Source organism: Ursus maritimus, unplaced genomic scaffold (assembly GCF_017311325.1).
Source record: "Ursus maritimus isolate PB19 unplaced genomic scaffold, ASM1731132v1 scaffold_11, whole genome shotgun sequence".
Taxonomy (NCBI): Eukaryota; Metazoa; Chordata; class Mammalia; order Carnivora; family Ursidae; genus Ursus; species Ursus maritimus.
The window spans coordinates 13,373,732-13,388,560 of record NW_024423453.1 but is presented as its reverse complement, the minus strand read 5'-3'; the positions used below and the strand labels follow the sequence as shown (position 1 = coordinate 13,388,560).

The 14,829-nt window shown below is 37.5% G+C and overlaps 1 protein-coding gene across 1 annotated transcript in view; it reads right to left on the bottom strand.

Moving 5' to 3' along the window:
- USP53 (ubiquitin specific peptidase 53) overlaps nt 1-11,653 on the bottom strand; it is a 60,730-nt gene extending 49,077 nt beyond the window's left edge. The window contains exon 1 of the mRNA XM_040626272.1: nt 10,690-11,653. The gene's annotated coding sequence lies outside the window, so the exon portion shown is untranslated. The remainder of the gene's footprint in view (nt 1-10,689) is intronic.
- Nucleotides 11,654-14,829: the final 3,176 nt, after the last annotated feature.

The following is a 14,829-nucleotide window of genomic DNA, read 5'->3' as shown; positions in this document are numbered from 1 at the left end:
AAGAAATGAAGTACTTTTACATGCTACTTCATACGGATGAACATTGAAAACATTCTGCTAAGTGAAAGAAGTCAGGAAGGACCACATGTTACGATTCCATTCATACAAAATGTCCAGAACAGAGAAATCTACAGACACAGCGAGTAGATTAGTGGTTGCTTGGACTGGAGATATGGGGCTATAGAAATGAGAAGGGAAGAGTGAGAGCTAAAGGGTATAGGAATTCTTTTTTTTTTTTTTTTTAACATTTTAATAAACAAGGATTCTTTCTGAGGCGATGAAAATGTTCTAAAGTTGTGTTGATAGGTTTACCTTCCTGTAAATATACTAAAAACCACTGAATTGTACTCTTTCAATGAGTGAATTGTATGACATGTGAATTATATTTCAACAAAGTTACTTAAGAAACAAGAAAAAGGGAAGGACAATATAGCAGGCCAGAGATTGCTATCCTTAGGAAGCCTGCCTGCAAGGTTTTATTTAGGCTTTTAGAATTTAAATTTTTGGGAGGATTCCCACCACAAAACTAGTAAGATTGGTCACTGTACCTAAACTATGCAAACTATGTGGTTTATCCTGAACACCTGCTTTCCTTCTGGAAGTCTGGAATTTTGGTAACATTTGAGGTAGAGGATAACTATGTGACCACTTTCCAATAAAAAATTCTATGGACTGAGTCTCTAAACAGCCTTCTGATAGACTGCATTTTACATAATGTCACCACAATTTGTTGCTGGAGGAATTTGTGTGTTTCATGTGACTGCAATGGAAGAAAACTATGAGAAACTTGTGCCTGATTTCCACCAAACTTTGCCCCATGACCCTTCTCCATTTGCTGATTTCGCTTTATTTCCTTTTGCTATAATTAATAAAGCATAGCAGTAAGTACGACTACATGCCGAGTGCTCAAAATTCCAAAAAATCACCAAACCTAGGAATGTCAGGAATCTTGGAGACCTCAACATAGAGGCATTATTAAAGTAATTAAGAGGTAATTTGTTTCCATCAGCTGGCAAAAACTTAAAAGAATCACTGTTGGTGGAGATAAATGGAAAGAGGTACTTTCCCTTACTGTTGACTAATAAAAAATGTAATTATACTATAATACCCTTGTAGCAATATTATGTCAACCTGGCAACAACTGTTAAAATTAAAAACACACTTCAATCTAAAAACCGCAATACTGAGAATCCATGCCTCCCTCCAAAAGTTACTACCTTACTGAGATATAGTTGGTAGGTACAATAAGTAAGGAAATAAACAAAATGAATGTCCATAAATAGGGGCATAATTATATAACAGGGTGTTTCTGAATGACAAAGGCAAAATGCAGAAATGTAATATAATCCTATTTTGGTAAAAGAATATATGTGAAAAAAATACATATGCTTTATATGAACATCTGAGCTAGGAGGAGTGTGTACATGTCTTGTTAAAATGGGGATGGACAGCCAAGCTTGAAATAGAAGTGAAAAAAAAACAAAGCCTGCACTAAAAAAAACTATATATGTATATTAGTTACATTTATGCATTATATGTTATGTATGTGTACATACACACAAATATAAAATTAAAATGATATACCAGAAAAGTATAAAACAAAAGAAATTTGATGTAGCAATTTTAGGGTAAGACAAAATTGACTGAATAAAAATGCAACTGATCTCTGTATGTTCATTTTTGTATCCTGCAACTTTACTGAATTCAAGTATTAGTTCTAACAGGTTTTGGTGGAGTCTCTGGGTTTCCACATATAATATAATGTTATCTGCCAATAACGATAGTTTTACTTCTTCCTTTCCTATTTGGATATCATTTATTTTTCTTGACTAATTGCACTGTCTACGGCTTCCAGTGCTATGTTGAATAGATGTGGTGAGAGTGGGCACTCCTGTTTTGTGTCTGATTCTAGAGGAAGAGCTTTTGACTTTTCACAGTTTAGAATGATGTTAGCAGTGGGCCTGTCATATGTGGCTTTTATTATATTGAGACACATTCCCTCTATACCCATTTTGTTAAGAATTTTCATATTGAAGGGATATTAAATTTTGTTAAATGCTTCTTCTGCATCTAATCTTTCCTTCTCTTAATGTGGTATATGACATTTATTGATTTGCAAATACTGAACCATCCTTGCATGCCAGGGGTAAATCCCACTTGTTATGGTATATGATCCTTCCAAAGTGTTACTGAATTTGGTTTGCTAATATTTTGTTGAAAACTTTTCCATTTATATTCTTCAGGGATATTAGCCTGTACTTTCTTTTCTTGTAATGTCCTATTTATCTTTGGTATCAGGATAAAGCTGGCCTCATAAAATGAGTTTGGAAGTGTTCCCTTCTCTTCAATTTAAAAGTGAACATTAAGCTATAAAACAAGTTGAATTATGTCCACCAAATGGTATATTAAAGTCCTAACCTCCAGTGCCTGTGAACATTTGGAAATAGGGCTTTTGCAGATGTAATCAGGTTAAGATGAAGTCATCAGGGTGGCCCTAATCCAGTAAGACTAGCACTTATCATTAGAAGAAGAGACAGAAACACAGAGAATACTGTTTAATGACAGACAGGGGTTAGAGTGATACAGCTACAAGCCCGGGAACACCAAGGATTGACAGCCACCACCAGAAGCTAGAAAGGGGAAAAGAAGGCTTCTGCTCAGAGCCCTTGAAAGAAACCCACTCTGCCAAACCTTGATTTTGGACTTCTAAGCCTCCAGAGCTGTGAGAGAATAAATTTCTATTATTTTATGCCATCCAGTTGGTTGTACTTCATTACAGCAGCCCTAGAAAACTAATATAATAGCTGATAAAGCCATGAGACTTCTTTGTTCTTTTACATTTATTGGATTTTGTTTTGGCTTAAAATAGAATATTATATAGATTTTTAAAACAACATAGAAGTACTACATAAAGAAAATTAGAAATATCCATAATCCTACTGAAGTGCAGAACTATTGCTAATAAAGCTATGGAAATATATTCTGGCCTAGCCATTAAACTGTAAAGTAAAATTTCATTTTAACATCTTTTCACTAATAAGAAATAGAGTAACTCAAGGATACACTGAAGACTTTTTACAGATATACTACAACAGTTCATCTAACTAGTGAAAGTATTTAAGGTTTCACTTTTGATAACTAGATAACAAGGTAAAGATGCATAGCAAGTTGAAGTAATTAAAATCTAATTCATTATAGAAGTATCTTTCACTTTTATAAGTTGAAGGATTAGAATAAAGAAGATATAATTGCAGAATAAATGTCCTTTGACATACAAAACCACTGTTACTCTACAAATGGAGGTATTGGAGAAGAGTGTACCAGAAAATTTATAAAACAAAGACAGAAAATGAGATTAAAGTAGTAAGAAAATACTGTACCGCCACCAAAAAACCAGCAAATTTTAAGTAATTTTCAATGTTCTGCACTTTTTTGCTCTATTTCTTTTTGTCCAAAAAAGAACTATGTTTACCTCTTATGGCTTTTACCTACTTCCTAGTTCCCACTGGTAGCTAACTAGAGAAAGACATGAGTTCATGTGTATCCAGAATATAGAATATGAACATTAAAGACAATGGATTATAGCAATCTTCTTTAGGATATCATCTCCAGAAGAGAATTACACCAAAGCAGGCATAACCTAACTTTTCTTTGTCTTGAGAAAGCCCAAAACTGAACTCTTGCTTTATCTATACCTTCCTTCCCCATCTCAGTTGATGGTAACTTTTTCTTTCCAGTAGCTCAGAAAAAATATCTTGGAATGATCTTTCACTCTTCTTTCTCACATATCTCTGTTAGAATGTGACCAATTCTCACCACCTCCACTTCTACTATTCTTGTCTTACCCATCTTCAAATCTTGCCTGGATTGCTAGAATAGCCTCTTAATTGTCTCCTAGCTTCTGCCCTTACCCTTCAAAATCTATCCTCAAGAATAGACAAAAAGATACTTCTAAAATAAATTCATAATGTCATCCCTCTCCTTATAACCTTTCTTCCTTCCTTCCTTCCTTCCTTCCTTCCTTCCTTCCTTCCTTTCTTTCTCTCTCTCTCTTTCTTTCTTTCTTTTAAAAAGATTTGATTTATTTATTTGACAGAGAGAGACAGCGAGTGAGAGAGGGAACACAAGCAGGGGGAGTGGGAGAGGAAGAAGCAGGCTCCTAGCGGAGGAGCCTGATGTGGGGCTCGATCCCTGAACGCTGGGATCACTCCCTGAGCCAAAGGCAGACGCTAAACAACTGCGCCACCCAGGCGCCCCAATACTTATAACCTTTCAATGGGTCTTTATTACATTCAGATTAAAACCCAAAAAGTCTTTATAATGGCCTGCAAGGCCCTGTACTACCTGCTAAAGTAAAAACCATCTTCTTCTGACAGCACTTGAGACCAGATGTGTTTTTCCACAAGCCATTCTCCAATTCTCAGTGGACACCAAGAGGGTGTCCTACAATTTCACTCCATTTTGACACTATCTACCTGAAGTTAGTGTTAGATCCCAAGTCAAGGGCTCAGTCCCACAAGACCATCCCTCCCACTTCAGACACTGATCGCATGTCCCACACGTCCCACGTTGTCACTTGTACTTCTGGTCAATCGCCTATAATTTGGGGGTTGCCACAACCTTTTCCATGGATGATTAATTTGATTAATTTGATAGCATGGCTCACAGAACTCAGCTTGCTGACTAGACTTTGGGTTTATTATAAAAATATACTCAGAAACAGCCAGATGGAAGAGATGCGTAGGGCAAAGAATGTGGGAGGGGACATGGAGTGTCCATGCCCTCTCTAGACATATTACCCTCTCAGCATCTCCACGTGTACACCAACCCAAAAGCTTTCCAAATGCCTTCAGTTAGGACTTTTTTTTAAAGATTGTATTTATTTATTTGACAGAGAGGGAGAGAGAGAGTGCGCACAAGCAAGGGGATAGGCAGACAGAGGGAGAGGGAGAAGCAGGCTTCCTGCTGAGCAAGGAGCCTGGCATGGGGCTCAATCCCAGGACCCTGGGGTCATGACTTGGGCCGGAAGGCAGACACTAAACAGACCAGGAGCACCCAGTTAGGATTTTTTATGGAGGCTTCATTACATAGGCAAAACTGATTAAATCACTGGCCATTAGTGATTAGCTCAACCTTCACCACACTCTCCTCCCAGGATGTGGAGGAAGGTGGGCAAGCTTAAAGTTCAATTCCTCTAATCACAGTTGGTTCCCCTGGCAACCAGCCCCCATCCAGGAACCCCCAACAGCAGTCATCTCATTAGCATGCAAAAAAAAAAAATCACTTTCAGAGATGCTCCAAGGGTTTTAGGAGCTGTATGTCAAGAAATGGGGCCAGAGTCCAAATATAAATTTCTTACTGTGTCACACCTGCCCATCCCCTCATCTTCATCTCTAACTACTTTCCCTTTATTTTCTCTATTGCCATTGTATCAGCCTCCTTCTTATTTCTGAATACACTATGCAAACACCTGCTTTAAAGTCCCTACTCTGGCTATTCTTCTGCCTGGAATATACCTCCCCTTGATGCACACATGGCGTCTCCCTGGCTCCCTTCATGACTGCTTTCTTCAAAAATCACCTTCTAAATGAGGCCTATACTGATTTAAATTTGCAATCCATCACAACCTCCACCCCACACTCCCAATCCCCCTTACCATGCTCTACCTTTTCTTTTCTACTTGGCATTCATCACCATCTTATATGCTATATAATTGACTTATTAGAATTATTATTGTTTCTCCTCACAATCATCTTAGAATGTAAAGTGAATCCCAGACATGTAAACCAGTACCCAATACACGGTAAGTACTCATTAAATACTTACTGAAGGAAGTTCAGGAAGTGAAGTGAAACCTTAATGAACAAATTAGTGTTCCTAACAAAGATGACCTAGGCAATCAGAGTTCAGGACAATTTCCCACCATCTGGCAGCTAGGTTAAGGAGGTAGGATTATTTCAGGCCTGTACAGTATACTATATAGAAGGAAAAATCTTTTAGGGTTCAAATAGCCTGCTTGCCTAAAAACAGGGAAGGCCACCATGAGAGGGGCAAGAGTTTATTATGCAGGCTAAGAAGTTTCGAAGATGCCAAGGCATAAAGTGTCTGGTGGACAAAGAATGCCCTGATAGGTTCTTGACAAGGATGGAATCTGTGGTCTGATACTGACCTCATGTGCCCAATTATTTCTTCCACCTCTGATAAAGTTTCCAGTGGCACAGAACATTACTCAACTATTCAATCATTAAAATCATATCAGTTACATAATCTATAATCATAATTACATAAAAGGTCATAGTTATAAGTACCATAAACCATGTATAAAATACCTAATATATGCCCAAAATATAGTAGGCATTCAGTGAATATAAGCTAATTATAATGATAGCAACAACACTATCTTTGAAGTAAAATTATTTTTAATAATATAAACATTTGAACAGAAAGGAAAAGCTGTATCATGATATTTTATATCTCATTTTGCTATCTTTCTCCATTTCCTTAAACTGATTTATCAATCTTGACTATAGCCTTAGTTAGATCAGATATATTGCACGATAAAAGTATCAATTTCTAAACTGTAATATCTGTTAATAAGTCATTCTTAGTAGAATATAAGTGATTTCATTTTCAGAGATATCCTAATTTAAGAAAATTAAACATGAAAAATTCTAATTTATAAGAAAATGTTTGGGAATGCTTCACTTTACAAGTGGATTCATCACAGTATTATTTCAAGCATTCATTTACAAACTTTTGGACTAGAGAAGGAGAAACTGAGGTAAAACAGTAGAAAGCAGTGCATCAGAAATCAATGGAAAGCAACTCTGAAATAACAATGTAAACAACAGAGATTAAATTTAGAAAAATTCAACTTATGTACCATTTTTCAGGAAAATAACTACAAACTTCCTTAATGACAATTTTTTTTTCATAAATAACATGATCTACCCAGCCATAAAAAATCACTGGAGTACCCGAAACATACCTGGACATTACTCTCATCCTGTCTCTGGGTCTCCTAGAAAGCTCCTCTGCCTGCCTACCATTTTTTGTGCTGTCCATATGGTACTCTCCTTATACTTAAGATGACAGTACATATACCTCCATTTCCAGATACCCTTATTCTGTCTTCCCTCTACAGGAACACAGTACAGATCTTTGTACCATATAGATCGAAGTACAGTAGTAACACAAAAATGAAGTGATAATCTACTTTTGATGGATTAGAAAATACTTCACAGGTGTGGTATGGATGACTGGGAAGTTGAAAGGGGAATGGGAAGAGAAGCAGCATCTTGCAAAGGCAAGGGTATAAGAAAAAAAGACTACTTTATCTTTGGAAACTCAGTTCAGTTGGGGGAGGATTGGGAACAGCCAGAGATAAGGCTGTGAAAAGGAAGAACTCAAATTTTTGACTACTTTAATGTTGTCTTATTAATTTTTTAATCTCTGGTGTCTAGCATAACAATAGATCAATAAATGTTCATTGAATAAATTTGCTGAATCAGAAAATCACAAAGTAAAAAAGTTTCCAAATTCCAAAGGAACAATATTTCTTCAAACTGCTTTTTGCAGGTCAATATTTACAAAATAGAAGTAAATAGAAGTTACATTTACAAAATGTATTCAAAAATGCCAAACTGATTCAAAAATACCATGACAGCTCAGATAACTGAAATGACAGCTAAGATACTGAAATATGGTTTATATTGCATAATATTTTATTTCTGATGAATTACAAATATGAATATATGCAGCAACTTTTCTGAAGCGACTTATCTAAAACAAAAATTCTTCAACCAGATGCAATGGTTTGTAGCATTTTTGTGAATGTCAGAGACACTTTTGGTGGCCTAATGAGGCCTATGGGCTCCTTGGAATGATGTTTGTAAATGCATAAAATAAATTTCATAGGATTGAAAGAAAGAAAAAATTCATAAGATCACAAAGAAAACCAATTATATTATAATTCAGTTCTAACCATAGACCACAGTTCTAATCATGGACCCTACTTTAAGAACTCCTGATAGAGGATATGGGTTAACTTGGAAAATGAAGACTAGATACTTCTTACCTAGTCTACAGATAGATAAATACATCTTAAAAGAAACTCATAATAACTTGCCAAGATTAGGATATTATATGAAGTTATTTAAAGTTTAAATAACCTTTGAAGATTGTATCTGTGGTAGAACAGGCTGCATCCATTTCTCTTTTCTTTTTTTAAAGATTTTATTTATTAATTTGACAGAGAGACAGCCAGCGAGAGAGGGAACACAAGCAGGGGGAGTGGGAGAGGAAGAAGCAGGCTCCTAGCAGAGGAGCCTGATGTGGGGCTCGATCCCAGAACGCCGGGATCATGCCCTGAGCCGAAGGCAGACGCTTCACGACTGCGCCACCCAGGCGCCCCATGCATCCATTTCTTGTTCGTACTATGTGCAACTTTTGTTAATGCAGAATTTTCTAAAATCATTATATTACATCTGTACAAAATTAATAATAATATACTAATGCTACATTTGTATCATCACAAATCTCTATCTAGTTTTCCAAAGATGACATAAATTAGTACACTTCTTCCCTTAATCGAGGAGCTCATGAGAACCAGTAGGCTAGACTGACAATTTTTTGGGCCCTAGCATACTTAGCACACTCTGTATTCAAAATACTTTCAGATGCACTACATAAACGACCTTGCTGTAGGTTGTCTTTGGGGTCTATAATTAAGAAACACCTTATAGTTAAAGCTGTCAAATAACAAGATCTACTAAGTATTGTAATAAGTAAACGTCTTCGTAGGATAGCTTAATCTACCACTTTATAGATTCCAAACATACTTTTGAAAAATTGTAAGGTAAAGCAACATCCTCCCTAGCATGGTAGGTGAGCGAATTCCAAAAGTTTCAACAGGAAAAATAACCCTGATTTTGACTTTTTAATGTGTACATCACCTTAAAATAAATCAAAATTTTCATTTTTTAAACTCTGTTTTGCTAAAAGAAGCTTCTAAACCATAATTCCAAAATTATATTTCTTGACACCACAGTTTAAAAGAAACATCTGACATTAAATAATATAAAAGACCTTGAATCACAGTACATACTAAAATATAAGAGTTTTTGAAAAGAGATTTTCTTTTTTAAGGAAAAGAACAAGCTAGGTGGAAAAGGGTATCCCTTCTGACATTAAAATAGCTATCTTTTAAAAAACTACTTGTATCTTCTAGAGAAAATAATTAATGGAGTGACTATTAGTGCTAAGTTCCATGAACACTATGCATTTATAAAAAGTTTTTAAATTAACTGAGGAAAAAAAGGTCTGTTCTTGGTCACTTATTTTTACACTGTAGTTAAAAATACACATTTACTACCAATGAGTTTAATTTATGAACAAATTTAAATAAATCACTTTCACGGTTTATCACCACTAATCATGAACCTGGGCAAATTGTCCAAAAAGCTCATTTTAAGAGCCTCTAAAATGTAAAACAAAAACAAAAACTCTATTTTTTTCCATAATTAACTCTTATCTACAGTGAGTGTGTCTATTTGGAATTCTTATGACAATGGTAGGTAAATCCTAAATTGCTTTTGCAAAATAAGTTTTTGGTGTTTTTTTTTTTTAATTTCTCTTTCACAGGTTGAAGGAGCTTTGCCTAGGCCATAATCAGAAAACTGAAAATAGAAAATTAAACTAACAAACAAGTATCAATTTAGCCAAAAGTACATTCAATCAGAATTTTGTGTTAGCACTTGCTACTCCTTTTAAACACTGAGAATTAGCAATGCTTTTCTTTAGAGAACAGAATTAAAAATGAATCAGATCCTAATCACAAAGAACTTCCTAAGTTTAAAAATCCCTCACAAACAGCCTTGAAAATCCCTTGCAAAAATACATATATTTTTCCAGATAAGGAAACATTTTGGCATACTCTGCTGTCTAATAAAGCCTTGCAGTACATTTTGCAAGCATTAATCAGACTTTGCACTGATACAGAAAACCCTGTAGCAGGATAACAAAACCTCAGAACACGCTCAGATTGCAGGCTTTAGAAAGCCTCCCTAGTACACCTGTACAAGTACTTCCTGTTCTCCGACAATGTTTAAAAGTAGTTTGATAAACGCCCTATAAGTCGCCGTTTAGAAGCTAAACATTAACTTTATAAATTACTACTACCACCCAGAAATCACCAACCCAAAGATTCTCACGAATCCAGTCATCTCCCTGCTCCAAGGAGCGCAACATAACCATCCGGAACCCTTTAAAAAGCTGCTGCTCGGGCGAGGCAGTGGCTGCTCCGCAAGTGAGGGGCCAAGGAAGCGTAATATTCATAATCCCAGCGACCCAGCTGGATTCCAGGTTCTGCCTCGTGTCCGCCCTCAAACACAGCAGCAATGAACAACCACGACCCAGTAAATACAGCACCTCCTCCTGCCTCCCGCGCGCCTCCCGCCTGGCCAGACGCATCTCCTCCAGGGCCGGGACCGGGCGGGGAGGAGGCGGGAAGGCTGCGTGACCTCGGGTGCCTGAACCCCGGGAAAGAGTCCGCCGAGCGGGGGCGAAGGATGTCGCAGGGCTGCTAGGGGAGAAACAAGGTCTGGCGTTGGAACGGGGGTCTCCGGCTCAGGCCCGGGGCGGGGGTCGCAGGTCGTTGGATCTCTACAGGGACTAGTTTCCGAGACTTACCTTGAGCTCTGCCCTCCAAACGAGAGGGAGAGTGCGGTCCAGGTAAAGAAATATGGGCCTTCCACTTCCACAGGACTACCACCCACTGGCCCAGCTCCGCCTCACGCCAACACCCGTCTGACACTAACAGCTGCCACCGTAGCCGAGGCTCACCGGGAACTGAAGCAGAGGCGTCTGCTCTCGCCGCCCAGAGCTCGACCCTGCTCGCGGAGCATGCGCACACACCCCAACACCCAAGGGCCAGTCAGGCCAGTGACACCTGCGATCAACAGGTCCCGGGAGACCCGCCCCACTCTCCGCCCGCCCCGCCTCCTCGGGAAAGGCCCCGCCTTCACGCTCATCGAGCTAACCCCGCCCCGCACGCGATTTCCCGGCTTTCCGGACCTGGAGAACTGTATTCCCGCGGGGGTTCGATTGGGCGCGCGATCCAGTTGACTTACTCCAAGGCGCGAGATCCCGCGAGAGCAGGAGCTTGACCATATTCCCTTAAGGCAGGAGCGGAGCGTTAGGGTTTAACTCCTGGAAAAGGTGCGTGCAGGTTGGCTTGTGTGGCGTAGAAGGAAGGAGGGGATAGTTCTCAAGTGCGGGTGACTATTCCGTGCTCTTGGTCCATATATTCGGTATTTTCTAAGCTCAGGAAAGCGGACCCGCGAAGGACTGGTTAAGTATTGTTACCTGAGAGAAAACAGTCTGTACTGCCTGACTTCAAAACCGCATGTGGATATGCAATTCCTTTTAGCTTTCTGTGAATCATTATGATTTGTTTACACTTAAATGGCTTCCATTGGCGTGAATGTATATTCCCCAAGTGGTTGTTCGTGACTATTAATAAAATGAAAGCTTTAATAGCGTTGACTCGGTTAATAGTTAATTGTGGTAAGAAAAATTTGGCTGTCTCCTTACTCTGCTTTAGAACAAGTTTTAAGTTACAAGCTATTGCTTCGGAATTGGGCTAAACTTTGTTCTGTAATATATTATTGTTGTTGTTGTTTTTAAGAAGTTTTAAAAAAAACCACTGCCATCTTTAGTATCAAAAATCCCTCTCAATAAGTAATAAATGAAATTTTGAAACTCATTTCAAAGCTGATGCAGGTAGAGCATACAGGTTATAAAACTGATTTAGGTAAAGTCCTAGGTAACTAAACGTTTATTTGAAGAATTAGAATGAAGAAACATTTTACATTGGTATAGGTGCATTTTGCTTGAGACTGAATGAATGTGAATTTATTTAGCATTTACTATAATCCTTTCACTGAATTAAGCACTAAAGGAAATACAGTGAAAGTTAAGACATAGTTCCTGTCTTCAAGAAATTTAAAACTTTTGGAGGAGGAGGAGGAGAAAAAACTGCATTAAAAAATTATAACACTATTAACTTTCCTTTTGGTTTCCCTAATACCACTGTTTCTTGGTTCTGCAGCTACATCTCTGATACAGTTTAAATATTTTTCTTAAGGCCCTCTGTGTTCCCAAGCTCTCCATTTTCTTTTGTTGTCTGACCTTATTCCTCTTGTATCCTTGAACAATCTCTTTTCCATCGTGGACTTAGCTACCAGGTGTCCCAGTGCACCGAGGACTCCCAGATGTATATCTTCAGATTAGACTTTTAAGCAACAACATCTTCATTTGAATATCACACAAATACCTTAAATAGGTTCTGAATTGATGTTGGTATCTTTAGCATTCCCTATTCCTGATACCATGACTCTCCCCACCCATCTGGAAACTACCCCATTTTCATTCCCTATTTCAGGTAATGGCACCCAGTTACCCAAGACAGAAAAACAGGAGTACCCCTATATTACATTTCCCTCACTTCCTCTATCCTACTATCAAATTCTATGGACTCTTATCTCCTTAATTATCCCTCAAATCCACTCTTCAATCTTCACTCTCACTGTCTTGGTCCATCAAGTAATTAACACCTCTCCTGAATCATCTCCCTTGGACAATTGCAATAGCCTCTTGTTATTTCCCACTCCACTCCAACCTACATTCTATTAATAATTTTTCTAACGTGAAAATATGATCATGATATTCCTCTGCAAAGATTTCAGGGGCTTCCCATCACCAGTAGGACGTTTCATGATCTTGCTTCAGACCGTTAACATCATCTGCCATTCTTGCCTGTTTACTCCACTGTAGCCATACTGAACTCCTTGATTTTCTGTGGATCCTACCACGTTCTTTCAGGATCCTTTCGGTCTCAGTTGAGTTGAAATTGAAATTGAAAACTTACTTCCTTTATGGAACCTTTCATAATTTTCCAAGACAGACTTGCCTTTCCTTCACCCTTTTGGACTTATTTCTATTTTAACAATTATATTGTATTGTAATTATTTATTTGCAAATGTAACTGACAAGTCAATCCCTTCTCCACTCTTGAAAAATAATTTAAACTGTGGATAATAAACACTCATTCTATCTCCTCTCCTCATTTAAAGATTACAGAAGAATGCCCTTTAGTTCACCCTTCTTGAGAATTTGACTAAACACTGAAAAACACTTTTTTAATCCTCTAAGTTCAAACTTTCTACCAGTTCTTGGCACTTCTAAGTACTGAGTTTTAAATTATAGGCTTGTAGTAAGTCACAGGTTAAGCATCAAAAAGGCAGTCTGAAGCAAACAGATGGGAAAAAGGAAAATTAACCTTGCACTACATATCCCACCCAGAAAACATGGTGGCTAGGAATGTCTTTCCTGCTTTTAATAATAACATATACACAGGTTTTAATAACAGCTAAACCACAGGGTGGGCATAACTCCAAGTGGGGTATTTCACCCTTTACTGGCCCAGCGATTGGTGTATGGGTGATTCAGGCTCATCAGCATCCTTTCACAGCAATTTCAAATTGGATCTTTTCTCTGGTTGCAAAGCTGTAAAGATGGGAGCTCAGAGCTGCTTGTGGTGATGCATGTTGCCTATTTAGAGTAGCTGGTCTGAAAGAATAATGTAGATACGGGAGGAAGTGGGAGAGAGAAGAGAGTTCCTGAAAGTCCTCTATCCTCTTATAAAATAGGAAATTCAGGAGTTGAGTGCTTACCAGATGCCTCAGAGCTCTGCAGCATGACATTTTGTTAAGCATCAGAAGGTCAAATTCAATATCCTTAGCACCTTGGCCAGCTCTTAGTCAAAACTTTACTAACCATACATCCCAAACCTTAGCCTCTGCTATGCCAGAGTCAACATTTGTTAGTTAACCATAGCTAGTGGTTAGCCAGTAGCCTCCTTAATTTTTGCTGAGTTATTGTCAGCTTAGGCAATTTCATTACCCTTGTATGTTATTTCACTTTGAAACATTCTAATTTTCTTATCTGTAAAACTGTGATGAGAAATAATACTTACATATGATGTCTTTTGATACTGCCCTAGATAAAAGCAAGTGAAGTCCTATACTGTATATTACAGCCATTAGTGCTATTATTATGATTACCAGTACTGTTGTCATCAATGATAATGTGATGCTATAAGAATCTATACATTGTTTTTCTTTCTGTACTATGTATTTGATTATAATCTCAAAGATGTGGGAGGCTTTAGATTACATCTGGCCCAGCCTCCCACTCACTGAAGGATCATCCCCATCAATGGTTGTCCAAGTTCTGTTCAAATATAGTGACATGATAGAAAACTCGATGCTTTGTGAGACAGCCTATTCCTTTTTAAGACTAACTTAAGAAATTTTCATCACAATGAATTGAAATCTATTGGTAATTTCCACATACTGGTCTTATTTCTGTCCTTTGTAGCAACAGAAATCTATATTCACTTTTCCATAAGATACTGTTTAACTGTGAAAATACTTTTTTTTCAAGTTAAAAATACTCAGTTTTCTCTCAACAAATTTTTTGAAGGCCTAGTAATATTAAGCTTATTAATCAATCCATTCATTCGTAATATTTAAATATTTAAAGTGAATTCTAAAGAACAATAATAATGCAATGCATTCAAACATATTGCATAAAGTAGTGATGAAATATAAATAAGACAAATCAGAGCTATGAGAAATTAAGATACAAGTAGAATGTAAAGAATGAGAGAAAAGAACAAAAATGTGCATGAACCTATAGCTTAAACATGTTTGGCTCTGATCTAAAATCAAAAGTGGATATGATATTTAAGTTATTGGTAACAGGAAA